We start from the raw sequence: 15,032 nt of genomic DNA on the forward strand, positions 1-15,032 counted from the left end.
TTTTCTCAGCATTCATTGGAACTATCAAAATAAGAGCGATATGTAACCAAAGAAATTTTTTTAATTATTTGTGACTTAAAAAAAAACAATTTGTTTATAAAAATTGTTTAAATTTTAAAATATTGTTAAATTAGTCATAGAGATAAAATTTTATCATAAATGTTATTTGTATACTAATATTAGTCATTTCTGATTAAAAAACGTGTCTAGTTTATTTTTCAGACTATTCAAAATTTTAGATATTTTGTCGGTCATTTTTGAGCCGCCATTTTCGTTTAAACAATTATAACTTTTTATCCTTAAGTCAAAAGTTAATTTTTTTGCAGAATCTGAAGAAGGATGAAAAAATACACAAGAAACACGATGTACAAGTTTTTTTTAGCCCACCATCTTTGAAAATGGTAAGTGCAAATGTAAATATAAAAAACGTACTTTTGGGACAAAATGGGTTAATAAAGTGAATGTGAAAACTATTTTTTTAAAGTAAAAGTTTCAGATTTAATGGAAATATTTCTGGAAAATTATTGTGATTCTCTCGAGAGTTAATTATATATTTTATTTTTTTTATGCCACGAAACCATACGATGTAGTCGCTTTGCGCCTGTTTCTCTTATTGATTTTTTTTAATAGACAATAAAAATTTTGTTGTTTTTCTAATGTTAGTAAAACTTGAATGACAAAGAGCTTCCATGACAATTTCTTACTCTCGCGAGTGTATACGTATTTGTCTCTTTGAGATGTTGACTATGTAAATAAATGGTTTATAGTTTATAGTTTCTCTAAGGAAGGAAGCATTGTTCTGTTGTGGGTATTAATAATGTTATCTGGAGTGAATAGAGGAAGATGTTGAATGCGTGGAGTGCATACTATTTCAAAGGGACTGTCTCGCTAATTGCAGAAATTGAAACCTATAGAACAATCTTAGTGTGCTGTGTGTTAATATTGGCGGAAATTCACCCAAGTTATAGTCAAAGTAATTGTCTCCATTAACAACCGCTTACACTATTTGTTGAACTTTCTCGAGGATCTCAATATATTCATTAATCATTATTTACATCATTCAAATTGTAATTTTCTACTAAAAAAAAGAATAAAAAAAAAATGTTTTTAAAAAAAGTTGCAAAAAAGTTATTTTTTAAATAGAAAAAAATAGTGTTATCTCGAGTTAAAAAGAAACTTTAAACTGAAAGTAACTTACAATTATTGAAATAAAATCTGTATAAATAATATTAAAGAGAAATGATTACCTTTTTTTTATTTCTTCAATTTGGTGAATTTTTCAATTTGACGACAGGTGTTGGTGATATGTTGGCTTAAGAAATTTTATTATTTCACTCAGTTTTCAACAAAAAAGCTTTAAAACTACTAATCCAATATTTGAGGTTGCAGCCACTCGAGAAGTAAGTCTCTTTCTCTCACTCACTCACTCTCTCCTTCTCTTACTTCGCAAAGGAAAATTCAAAAGTTATACCTTTCCACGAATGGTGAAAAAAGTTTTAAAAAGTGTAATTCAGCTCATTGAAAAATATTGAAGAATTCTTACCCGAACAGCTGACACTAGATTGCAGTCATAGACTATCTTTTCAGAAATGAGATATTATTTCTTTTTCAAAGTAATTTTGTCAACTAAACATTTTTCCCGTTATTTAACATTTAACTTCTAAATTTTATTTTTATTAAAAATTGTTAGAAAATAAACTAAAAACGAATTCTACTTTTTTAAATATTAAATTCAGTGATATATTTAATAGCGACTTTTTGTGATTTAGAAAAAATGTTTTATTTACGAACAATGTTTATAGAGATAACGAATTTATCAATAAAGATAGGGAGATATATTTTGACAAAATAGATGGAGAATGAAAATACTTGAAGTCATTATGATTTAGTGATAGAATTTTCTCTCGTCGAGGGGACGAGTACGGACGGTCGGTGTGTGATCCTGAAATCAGGTCCAAAGAAATCACTTAGGCTGGGGACATCAATTACTGTCGTCAGTGACGAATCGAGTTGGCGAAACTTTTTTCCGGAAGAAAGTTTACCTCGCCCTCGGGAAGCTTGATAGAAAAACGAAAAAGGTATAAAGAACTCCACCAAGAAAGTCCTTTCACTGTTTGTTCCCTAAATATTTAGAGTATTTTACTTTTATTATTTACTCACCCGTTTATTTGCAGCTAAAAATTAGGTTAAATTTCATTTTGATAATTATAAGAAATTGGTTGTGTGTGTGTCGCAAAAAATGAGGAAAACTTTAAAAAGTATTCAGTCGAATTAATTTAATTTCCCCATGAAAAAAATGAATGAATTTCTTCTCTAATTACCTCATCGTTTCTTTGTAGTTTCATTGTCAGTTTTTTGAGGGAAAATTATTATGACCTAGAAAAAAATACCACTTGAGGATATCGCGAGAGGAATAATAAGACTGTACATGTTCGCTGTTTCTCTGTGCAATGCGTATCTCTATGAGTCCTAGCAAGATCGTATCCAGGCCAATTATCTTGTCCTACTGCTTGGATACCCTTAATGAGCTTAAGCTGCATATGTATTTGTATTACACATGTGTAGTTACAGTACTATATACGGTCTTTCGCTTATGCCTGCTTAATTGCCTATTGCAGGCATTCTGTGTTCCACTATCTTGTACGCTACATTAATATCTTCATATTTCATTCCAAAGTTTGCTTTCGAAATTACGATAAATACTTACTTTGCATACGCAGACAATACCGAGTTAGCATCAATTTTGTTAATGGAAAATTATCAATTCACAAAATCATCATTAAGATCATAATCAATTTTATCTTTCACTCTAATATCGTGAATAAATCATTCCTCTCAGATAGCATCAAGTTTTGCCAGAATAGTACAACAATATTACATATAGCAATGTTGGTAATTTTGCTGCAATATTCCAGTAAATTAAAAATTTCTCTTGTATGGTATTTCGATAATGATTTTGTAAAATTGCAGGACATTCTTGAAACAACATTGCTTAGTGATATTACTGTATTTTTACGAAAACAATACAACATTCACTGTAAAAATAAAGGTACTAATTTACTACCAATTTTGGTACTAAATCGTAATTTGGTTCTATTTTAATACCGAAATCAGCTCTAATTTAGAACCTTTTTTTTATATTGTTATCCACGTCGAAATATCCCATGGAAGTACACCCTTGAAATTCCATGAAACTTCTGCATGGAATTTCCGTGGAGTTTCCATGAAAATTCTGCAAGTTTTTTATTTTAAAAATATTTTAACATTTCCAGGGTTGACACAGATCAGGGAAATCAGGGAATTTAAAAATTTTCCTCAATTCAATCATTTTATCAATATCTACTATTTTAATAAAATTTTTCAAAAGATTTTAATTATTTAAAAAAAATGTTGATAAAATTCTAAGTAAACATTAAATTATTTTCATAAATAATAAAAATTTCACAAGAATTCAATTATTTAAAACACAATTTTCATAAAATTCTTCTCAAGAATTCAATTATTTATAAAAAAAAAAATTAAATAAAGTTCTTCGTAAGAATTCAATTATTTTTATAAATAATAAAATTTCTCTGAGTGATTCAATTATTTTCATAAATTATAAAATTGTTACTAGGAAGGAAATTATTTTTTTATAATAATAAAACTCATCGCAGAATTTCCATTATTTTCATAAATAATAAAATTCTTTTTCAATTATTTTCAAATGTATTAAAATTCTTCGCAGAAATTCAATTATTACGTTCAAAATTTTTTAAAAATGCCACGTCAAAATTTCAATTATCTTTTAAAAATAATAAAATTCTTCTCCAAAATTTTATTATTTTCAAAAATTTCGATAACATTCTTTGCAAAATTTCAACTACCTACTTATTGAAGAATTTTCCTCAATTCAATGGTTTTCAAGATCTACTATTTTAATAAAATTTTTCAAAAGAATTCAGTTATTTTAAACAAATTTTAATAAAATTCCAAGCAAACATTAAATTATTTTCATAAATAATGAAAATTTCACAGGAATTCCACTATTTACAAATGTTTTTATTAATTTCTTGTCAATAATTCAATTATTTACATAAATAATAAAACTCATAATAGAATTTAAATTATTTTTAATACAATTTTAATTGAATTCATCGAAAAATGTAATAGAAAATTTTATTACAATTCGTCAAAAAAATTCAATTATTTAAAATTTTTTTGTTATAATAGTTCTTTATGAGGATTCAATTTTGATAAACATTTATTTATTCAATAAATTATTACATTTATTAAAGTAATTGAATTCATTTAAGAAATTTGATTGAAACAGTAAATTTTGAAAATTTTTGAATTTCAGCGAAGAATTTCATTACTTGTGAAATGTAATTGAATTTCTGCAAGAAATTTTTGAAAATAATTACATTTTTGGAGGAATTTATTTAAAATTGTAATAAAAATAATTGAAATCCTATGAGAAATTTTATTATTTATGAAAATGATTGAATTCTTACAACGAATTTCATTACATTTTTTAAATAATTGAATTTATGTAAAAAATTGTATTACTTGTAAAAATAATTGAATTCTTACGAAGGATTTTATTAAAATTTTTGTAAATAATTTGACAAATCGAAAATATGCAAATTTTTCTCCTTTTTATTTATAAAAAATTTGAGAAAATTGTTAATTGTTAACAAATTATGATTAAGAAATAGGAAATATACCCATTATATGCATAATTTTCATTTCTCAATAACAATTATATTGTTTACAAACTCATTCTTTTCTTTTTGGAAAAGAAACATTACATATTCCTGTTTCTTAATATTTTTATATAAAATTCTCAATTTTTATAAGGAAACAATTTGCATCATTTCTATTTTTTAATTACAAAAAATTATTGCTTTAATAAAATTCAAAGTTTTTTAAAAAAAAGTCTTAATTTTCTTAATTTCCCTGACAAAAAACTTTTTCTGACATTTTCCTGACAATTCCCTGACTTTACTGATTTTACTGACATGTGGCCACTCTGCAATTACAAATTTTAATTGAAAAATGAAATTGAAACTTTTTAAATTCATAGAAAATGAAGGAAAAAGTTTTACTCAAAAAAATGTTCTGTTACATTTATTTACGAATTTCTTGAATTGTAAAATTATTCGGAAAACATCAATAACTTATTTTTTAAGTAATTATTTAATTATTATTTTTCCACAAGAATGAAGATATTCAAAAATTTCAAATTCAAACCTTTTCCTTACAACCTATAAAAGTATTGTTGTAAAACATGAAGATATCGATTGCTCCGAGTCGAAGATTTGGAGTGATCGATTTCTTTATGTTTTATAATAATTAAAATTAAGGCAAATTAAACGAAAACATTCGGACAATGAATAAAATATTTATTTACTCCAACGTTTCGAAATCTAAATGATTTCCTCTTCAGGGAGTCTATCCAAAAAAATATACAAAATTAAACAATAATAAAAATACCATACATAATTAAAAAAAATAAATAAATAAATAAATAAATAAAAAAATAATTTAACAATACATAAAATAAAAATTATTGTATAATTATCTTACCAAAAAAATAATAGTTAAAACATACGAAGACTTAAATTTCATATGCCCTGACGATGGAGTAGAATCTGGAGTCAGAAAATTATAAAGGAACTTAATATTCATAAAATAAATTTAATTTAAAAAAAATATATATATATAATAATGGAAAAATTCATAATTAAATTTAATTAAAAAAAAAAAAAAAAAAAAAAAAAAAAAAAAAAAAAAATATATATATATATATATAGTAATTTAAAAAAATTTAAAAAATGAAATTAGTAACAAGTTAATAACAATAAAAATTAATAAAAATTTAAAATTTATGAAGAATTAGTAATAATTAAAAAATAGTAAAAATAAATATAAAAATAAAAATAGTAAATAATAAAAAATAACAAATAATGAAAATAATAAAAATAAAAATAGTAAATAATAAAAAATAACAAATAATGAAAATAATAAAAATAAAAATAGTAAAAACATACCATAAATAAATAAATAATCCGTCTTGGTATAAAACCATAAATAATAGTAAATAACACATAGATAATAAACAATTAAATAAATAAAGGTTCACAATACAATAATTCACAATAAAATAAAATAGAAAAATAATTTGTCAAAATGAGTAGAAACGTATTGCAAACTGCAAAGTCAAATTTAAAACTGAGCTCCAAACTCTAATCCAGTCATTACAATGAACATTTATTAAACAGAGAAAAACAAAAACAAATAAAAACAATAAATTAAATAAGAACAGAGAATGAAACTCAATGAGTATTTATTACGTTAAATTGCTGGAAATAAAATTCAAAATCATTTCGTACGATTTATCAAAATTATCCAAGTCGGTCATTTTATTTAAACTATTCTCTCCTTCTTTTTTTATGAAAAACATTTCTGATACTAATCGTTTGTTAAGATTTGGCTCAACATCTAAAATATTAAAATCATCCCATTTTATAAAATGTGGAGAGGAATCACAATTAGAATTAGTTAAATGATTAGTAATAGCATTATGATATTTGTCATTTAAATTAGAATTACTCATATGTTCCTTTCTACGAATATGCAAGGGTCTTTTAGTCTGTCCTATGTATGATTTACCACAATTACATTGGAATCTATAGACACAATTACATTGATTGTGTCTCTCGAGTCTATCCTTACCAAGCTTAATAAATTTATTAAATTTAGAGTTAACACTAAAAACTGTTTGAATGTTAAAAGCTTTAAGTAATCTTTTGATATTTTCCGATATTGGTCCATAATAAGGAAAAACTATTTTCTTAACTAACGTATTATTATTACTATTGTTGTCAATAATGTTATTTGAAGCTTTTCTGTTATTAATTTCAATAATTCTTTTTCTCACATGATTGTTAACAAATTGTTCAGGATAATTATTAAGTTTTAAATCTAATTTAACTAAATTTATGTTTTTATTATAGAATTTTTTATCGGAAAGTATCAAAACAGTATCAACAAGATTTTTAATAATTGCAATTTTTTGTTGTATTGGATGATTTGAGTAATAGTTCAGTAGTCTTCCTGAATAAGTATCTTTTCTGAACCAATCAGTAATGATATTATTGTTTTCTGATCTTATAATCCTTAAATTGAGAAAATTTATTTCATTATTACATTCTGATTCATGAGTGAACTGTAATCTGTCATGAAAGGAATTGAAGGCATTAACAACTGTGGATACTTTATTTTTTGGAACACATAAAAAAGTGTCATCCACATATCTCTTATATGAAATAATTGGAAAATCTAAATTATTAATTATAGTTTCTTCCAAATCTTGCATAACTATGTCAGCAAGAATTGGAGAAATTGAGGCGCCCATGGGCGTGCCAAACTTTTGTCTATAATATTTATTATTAAATTGAAAGAACATATTGTTCATAATGAATACAATACAATTTTTAAATTCATCTTTAGGAATCTTAGTGAATTTTTCAATATATGACCATCTGCCTTCAATACCCTTCATGACAAGTTCAATAGGTACATTAGTGAATAAGGACGAAACATCAAGAGACAACATAACATAAGACTGTGGGATTTTTAAATTATTAATAGATTCTTTAAAATTGAACGAATTTTTATATAAGAGGAAGGTTTAGGTAATGACTTGCTCAATATGTTTGTAAAAAATTTAGACATAAAATATATAGGGGAATTTATGGTTGAAACAACAGGTCTAAGGGGACAATTATCTTTATGTATTTTGGGTAGACCATAAAATCTTGCCAAATTTGTGTTCGTTGTTATTAAATCTTTTCTTTTTATATTATCATCCAAATAATCATTGTTTCTTAATTTGTTTAGTTTGTTAAAAATTCTTTTTTGTAAGGGAACTAATGGATTCTCAGTAATAAGATCATATGTATTCTTGTCACTTAGCATAGAATTGACCTTATCAAAGTAATCCTGCTTATTTAAAATAACAGTTGTATTGCCCTTATCGGCCTTAGTAATAAAAAGATGTTTATTATTTTTTAGAAAATTTGTAGTTAAATTAATATTTTTAGCTATTATTCTGTCAGATTGTGAAATGAATTTAGGTTTTTTTATATAACACGAACTAAGAGTTAAAATCTTATGTCTAATCTCCTCTCTACTTTTTTTAGGAATACTCATTAAGCCATTCTCTAGATCTTTAACAATGTTAAAAATGTGTGAATTCTTCGAAGTCATAAACGTAGAACTGAATTTGTCACCTAATCTTAAAATGTCATTTACCTCATCCGGTATAGTCGTATCAGTACAATTTTTGATCCATGGATCATTAATATTGTTTTCGAGAATTTTTTTATGTAAATTTAATTCAAATTGTTCATTATTATTACAATTTTTACTCAAGTTTTCAAACTTACTATTATAGGAATTCTGTTTCATATTATGTGGTCTGTTATAGTTTACAATATCTTGAATTCTATTATCAGGAATATAGTTTTTTAATTTTTCCAGAACTTTGTCTTTGACCTTGTTTAAATAATTTAAATGATTGTGAATTGAAGGCAGATGGTCATATATTGAAAAATTCACTAAGATTCCTAAAGATGAATTTAAAAATTGTATTGTATTCATTATGAACAATATGTTCTTTCAATTTAATAATAAATATTATAGACAAAAGTTTGGCACGCCCATGGGCGCCTCAATTTCTCCAATTCTTGCTGACATAGTTATGCAAGATTTGGAAGAAACTATAATTAATAATTTAGATTTTCCAATTATTTCATATAAGAGATATGTGGATGACACTTTTTTATGTGTTCCAAAAAATAAAGTATCCACAGTTGTTAATGCCTTCAATTCCTTTCATGACAGATTACAGTTCACTCATGAATCAGAATGTAATAATGAAATAAATTTTCTCAATTTAAGGATTATAAGATCAGAAAACAATAATATCATTACTGATTGGTTCAGAAAAGATACTTATTCAGGAAGACTACTGAACTATTACTCAAATCATCCAATACAACAAAAAATTGCAATTATTAAAAATCTTGTTGATACTGTTTTGATACTTTCCGATAAAAAATTCTATAATAAAAACATAAATTTAGTTAAATTAGATTTAAAACTTAATAATTATCCTGAACAATTTGTTAACAATCATGTGAGAAAAAGAATTATTGAAATTAATAACAGAAAAGCTTCAAATAACATTATTGACAACAATAGTAATAATAATACGTTAGTTAAGAAAATAGTTTTTCCTTATTATGGACCAATATCGGAAAATATCAAAAGATTACTTAAAGCTTTTAACATTCAAACAGTTTTTAGTGTTAACTCTAAATTTAATAAATTTATTAAGCTTGGTAAGGATAGACTCGAGAGACACAATCAATGTAATTGTGTCTATAGATTCCAATGTAATTGTGGTAAATCATACATAGGACAGACTAAAAGACCCTTGCATATTCGTAGAAAGGAACATATGAGTAATTCTAATTTAAATGACAAATATCATAATGCTATTACTAATCATTTAACTAATTCTAATTGTGATTCCTCTCCACATTTTATAAAATGGGATGATTTTAATATTTTAGATGTTGAGCCAAATCTTAACAAACGATTAGTATCAGAAATGTTTTTCATAAAAAAAGAAGGAGAGAATAGTTTAAATAAAATGACCGACTTGGATAATTTTGATAAATCGTACGAAATGATTTTGAATTTTATTTCCAGCAATTTAACGTAATAAATACTCATTGAGTTTCATTCTCTGTTCTTATTTAATTTATTGTTTTTATTTGTTTTTGTTTTTCTCTGTTTAATAAATGTTCATTGTAATGACTGGATTAGAGTTTGGAGCTCAGTTTTAAATTTGACTTTGCAGTTTGCAATACGTTTCTACTCATTTTGACAAATTATTTTTCTATTTTATTTTATTGTGAATTATTGTATTGTGAACCTTTATTTATTTAATTGTTTATTATCTATGTGTTATTTACTATTATTTATGGTTTTATACCAAGACGGATTATTTATTTATTTATGGTATGTTTTTACTATTTTTATTTTTATTATTTTCATTAATTGTTATTTTTTATTATTTACTATTTTTATTTTTATTATTTTCATTATTTGTTATTTTTTATTATTTACTATTTTTATTTTTATATTTATTTTTACTATTTTTTAATTATTACTAATTCTTCATAAATTTTAAATTTTTATTAATTTTTATTGTTATTAACTTGTTACTAATTTCATTTTTTAAATTTTTTTCAATTACTATATATATATATATATTTTTTTTTTTTTTTTTTTTTTAATTAAATTTAATTATGAATTTTTCCATTATTATATATATATATTTTTTTTTAAATTAAATTTATTTTATGAATATTAAGTTCCTTTATAATTTTCTGACTCCAGATTCTACTCCATCGTCAGGGCATATGAAATTTAAGTCTTCGTATGTTTTAACTATTATTTTTTTGGTAAGATAATTATACAATAATTTTTATTTTATGTATTGTTAAATTATTTATTTATTTATTTATTTATTTATTTATTTTTTTTAATTATGTATGGTATTTTTATTATTGTTTAATTTTGTATATTTTTTTGTATAGACTCCCTGAAGAGGAAATCATTTAGATTTCGAAACGTTGGAGTAAATAAATATTTTATTCATTGTCCGAATGTTTTCGTTTAATTTGCCTTAATTTATAAAGGATCTCGGACGTTAAAGATTATAAACTAATAATTAAAATTATTTTCATCATTTCAATTCAATTATTATTTTTTACAATTTTTAATTATTGCGAAGGAATTTATAACAAAAATTTGTAAATAATTGAATTCCTGTGAAATTTTTATTATTTATAAAAATAATTAAATGTTTGCGTAGAATTTTATTAAAATTTCTTTTAAATAATTTAATTCTTTGGGAAAATGTTATTATAATAGTAGATATTGATAATCATTTAAATGAGAAAATTTTTTGAAAATAATTAAAATTAGGACAATGATTTTATTGACATTTTTGAAAATAATTAAATTTTATCAAAAGAATTTTATTACTCTTAAAAATAATTGAATTTCTTCAATTATTTGTTAGGTAAGAATTTAGCATCGCGCTTTAGCGCGCGAATCGTTGCTAATAATAATAATATTCTTATAAGTTGTTGAATTTCACAAAGATTTGAAATTGAAATTTTTTGAAAATCTTTATTTCTATGAAATAGTAATGATTAAATGTTTATTTAAAAAAGAATTTATTGATGTTTTCGAATAATTTTACAATTAAAAAAATTCGTAATATGTAAAAATTCGTAAATGTAATAGAACAGTTTTTTGAGTTTTGCAAATAAATTACAACAAAGCTCTAATTATAATTATATATAATATAATATTAGACTCTAATTATAATAGAATTGTTAAAATAATATTAAAATATAAAACTTGCAGAATTTCCACGGAAATTCCATAAAATTTTTCGACGTGGGATATACTGCAATATTTCAAGCATACCGCAAAATTGGGGCGCATGATTATTCCCCAAATGTCAATTTTGCGAAATGTCATTTTTGCGAACTGCACTTTTGCGAAATGTCATTTTTCCGAAATGTCATTTTTGCGAAATGTCATTTTTGCGAAAAGTCATTTTTACGAAAAGTCACTTTTACGAATTGTCATTTTTGCGAAAAGCCATTCTTGCGAAATGTCATTTTTGCGAAAAGCCGTTTTTGCGAAATGTCATTTTTACGAAAAGTCATATCAGCAAAAAGTCAATTTTGCGAAATGTCATTTTTACGAATTGTCATTTTTGCGAAAAGTCATTTTTACGAAAAGTCATTTTTGCGAAAAGCAAATTTTGCGAAATGTCATTTTTACGAATTGTCATTTTTGCGAAATGTCACTTTTACGAATCGCCATTTTTACGAATTGTCACTTTTGCGAATCGACATTCTTACGAAATGTCATTTTTACGAATTGTAATTTTTGCGAAATATCATTTTTGCGAAAAGTCATTTTTGCGAAATGTCATTTTTACGAAAAGTTATTTATGCGAAAAGTCATTTTTGCGAAATGGCATTTTTACGAATTGTCATTGTTGCGAAAAGCCGTTTTTGCGAAATGTCATTTTTGCGAAAAGCCATTTTTACGAAAAGTCATTTTAGCGAAAAGTCAATTTTGCGAAATGTCATTTTTACGAATTGTCATTTTTGCGAAAAGTCATTTTTACGAAATGTCATTTTTGCGAAAAGTCAATTTTGCGAAATGTCATTTTTACGAATTGTCACTTTTGCGAAATGTCATTTTTGCGAAAAATACAATAGTAAACTAGTAGTATATATAGATTCACTATTGTATTTTTCGCAAAAATGACAATTCGTAAAAATGACATTTGGCAAAATTGACTTTTCGCAAAAATGACATTTCGTAAAAATGACTTTTCGCAAAAATGACAATTCGTAAAAATGACATTTCGCAAAAATGACATTTCGCAAAAATAGCTTTTCGTAAAAATGACATTTCGCAAAAATGACATTTCGCAAAAACGGCTTTTCGCAACAATGACAATTCGTAAAAATGCCATTTCGCAAAAATGACTTGTCGCAAAAATAACTTTTCGTAAAAATGACATTTCGCAAAAATTACTTTTCGCAAAAATGATATTTCGAAAAAATTACAATTCGTAAAAATGACATTTCGTAAAAATGTCGATTCGCAAAAGTGACAATTCGTAAAAATGGCGATTCGCAAAAGTGACATTTCGCAAAAATGACAATTCGTAAAAATGACATTTCGCAAAATTTGCTTTTCGCTGATATGACTTTTCGTAAAAATGACATTTCGCAAAAATGACATTTCGCAAAAACGGCTTTTCGCAAAAATGACATTTCGCAAGAATGGCTTTTCGCAAAAATGACAATTCGTAAAAATGACTTTTCGTAAAAATGACTTTTCGCAAAAATGACATTTCGCAAGAATGGCTTTTCGCAAAAATGACAATTCGTAAAAATGACTTTTCGTAAAAATGACTTTTCGCAAAAATGACATTTCGCAAAAATGACATTTCGGAAAAATGACTTTTCGCAAAAGTGCAGTTCGCAAAAATGACATTTCGCAAAAATGACATTTGGGGAATAATCATGCGCCCCCGCAAAATTTACTGCAAGATTGCAAACATTGCCGCAAAATTTTGTGCAAAAGTGAAGTGTTTTATTATTTTTCTCATTGTCAGTGCAGAAACAATCAATTCAAGTGTATTAAGAATAATTTTTTTTTCCAAACGTGAGAACTAAAATTTGTTCGATTTCATAGGCGTCGTTAAACTAAATTCTCATTTGGAAATAACCGTTCTTAAAGGCAAAAGCTGTTACAGTTGAAAATTAACAGCATATCAAATAGGAATGACACAATCCGATCTAAAGTTTACATAGTTAAGGACTCTGTTCGAAAATTGCTTCTCTGTGTTAAATAATCAAAAGGATTATCTCCGTAACGTAGGATAAAATGAAAATTCTAAAGGAGTTCTTGTTCTTATAGCATTTCGACTATAGTGACACTCTATTTCTTGAAATCGCACATTGAATTATGGAACTCACGTAATGAGAAGTTTCAAAATTCATTAACGTATCCTCCCTTTTAGTGTTGTTTTGGATTATGTTTGTGTCGACTGTTTGCTAACAGTAGTGGACAAAAGTTATTGTATCGACTTACATTATATGAAGTTTTTCATTTTATATTATACAATAATTATTAATCTTTAATCATTGCACATGTATTGCGCGTGATATACTCTTTTATATCCTGGTATATACTTTATATATACAGGCAACTTTTGTTCTGCACATAACGGAAGTGGTGATTTTTACTTTTTCTTTTCAAGCTTCATTTCGCTTTATAAGCTTTTGTGATTAACGATTGTAGAGTATGAAAGCTTATCAACACCTCGCTCTCGAGAGAAAAGATTTATTTGCTGTGGCACAAGTGCTTTGTTTCAATTGAAAATATAGACGAATTTATTTTCCTTTATGTAAACCAGTTCTTCTCTTTTGAGTTTTGACGAATAAAATGTATCTACGTATTTCAATAAGGATCTTTATTTTTCTTTGAAAATAGATAAATATAATTTTTTTCTTGTTAATACTGCACTCAAATATTTCATTTAAATGTGAAAAGTAATTAAAAATTAATTATTTGACTAGCAACAATTCGCGTGCGGTAGAATAGTCACTCACTTTTTTTAAAATAAAATTAGCAATTTTAATAATAGAACGTAAAAATTTTTAATTCAAATATTTTAATAAAAATAAAATATGAATTGGAATATAAAGTTTTAATATTAATAATTATAATAATCGTATATTCTGACATAGGGAATTCAGGGAAAAGTCAGGAATTTTTATTAAAAGTACTGAAAAAAATTAAATTTTTAGAATTCACAAGAAAATTCTAAATTTTTGTGTCTTTTTTTTACTCATAAACTATCAAATTACCACGAATTCTAATACAAAACCTTCAATTTTTTTAATTTCTGACAAAAATTTCTTTTTAAATAACTTAAATCTTGAACAACTATCATAAAATAAATAAATTATTTAATAAATAATTTTACTTCAATATTTCAAAATTGATTTAATTTTAAAAGAGTTGCGTTTATACAAATTTCAGAAATAAACGAACTTCAAACGGTTTCAATTAAAATTTTTATAAAATTTAAATGTTCAATGAATTTAATTAGAAATTTTAATGAAATTAGATTTTTGAAAAATTTTAATAATTCGAAATCTTCCAAAATCAGCTAAATTTGTCAATTTATATTCAATTAATTACTAAAAATAATGAATTTGTAGAAGAATTTTAGTTAAAAACACTAAAAAAAATTGAATTTGGAAGATGTTACAATACAAATGATTGCAGAAATTCAATTATTTTCTAAAGTAATTTTTATCACAAAATTAAATTATGTTTAAAAATTAAATCAAAATTTCAATTAT

At 24.4% G+C, this 15,032-nt stretch overlaps 1 protein-coding gene across 1 annotated transcript in view; it reads right to left on the minus strand.

The window, feature by feature from the left end:
* The window catches only part of LOC122503860 (MFS-type transporter clz9-like), a 253,319-nt gene extending 247,709 nt beyond the window's left edge, over positions 1-5,610 (minus strand). The window contains exon 1 of the mRNA XM_043614627.1: positions 5,569-5,610. The gene's annotated coding sequence lies outside the window, so the exon portion shown is untranslated. The remainder of the gene's footprint in view (positions 1-5,568) is intronic.
* Between the last annotated feature and the right edge of the window lie 9,422 nt (positions 5,611-15,032).

Source organism: Leptopilina heterotoma, unplaced genomic scaffold (assembly GCF_015476425.1).
Source record: "Leptopilina heterotoma isolate Lh14 unplaced genomic scaffold, ASM1547642v1 Lhet_11, whole genome shotgun sequence".
Classification (NCBI taxonomy): Eukaryota; Metazoa; Arthropoda; class Insecta; order Hymenoptera; family Figitidae; genus Leptopilina; species Leptopilina heterotoma.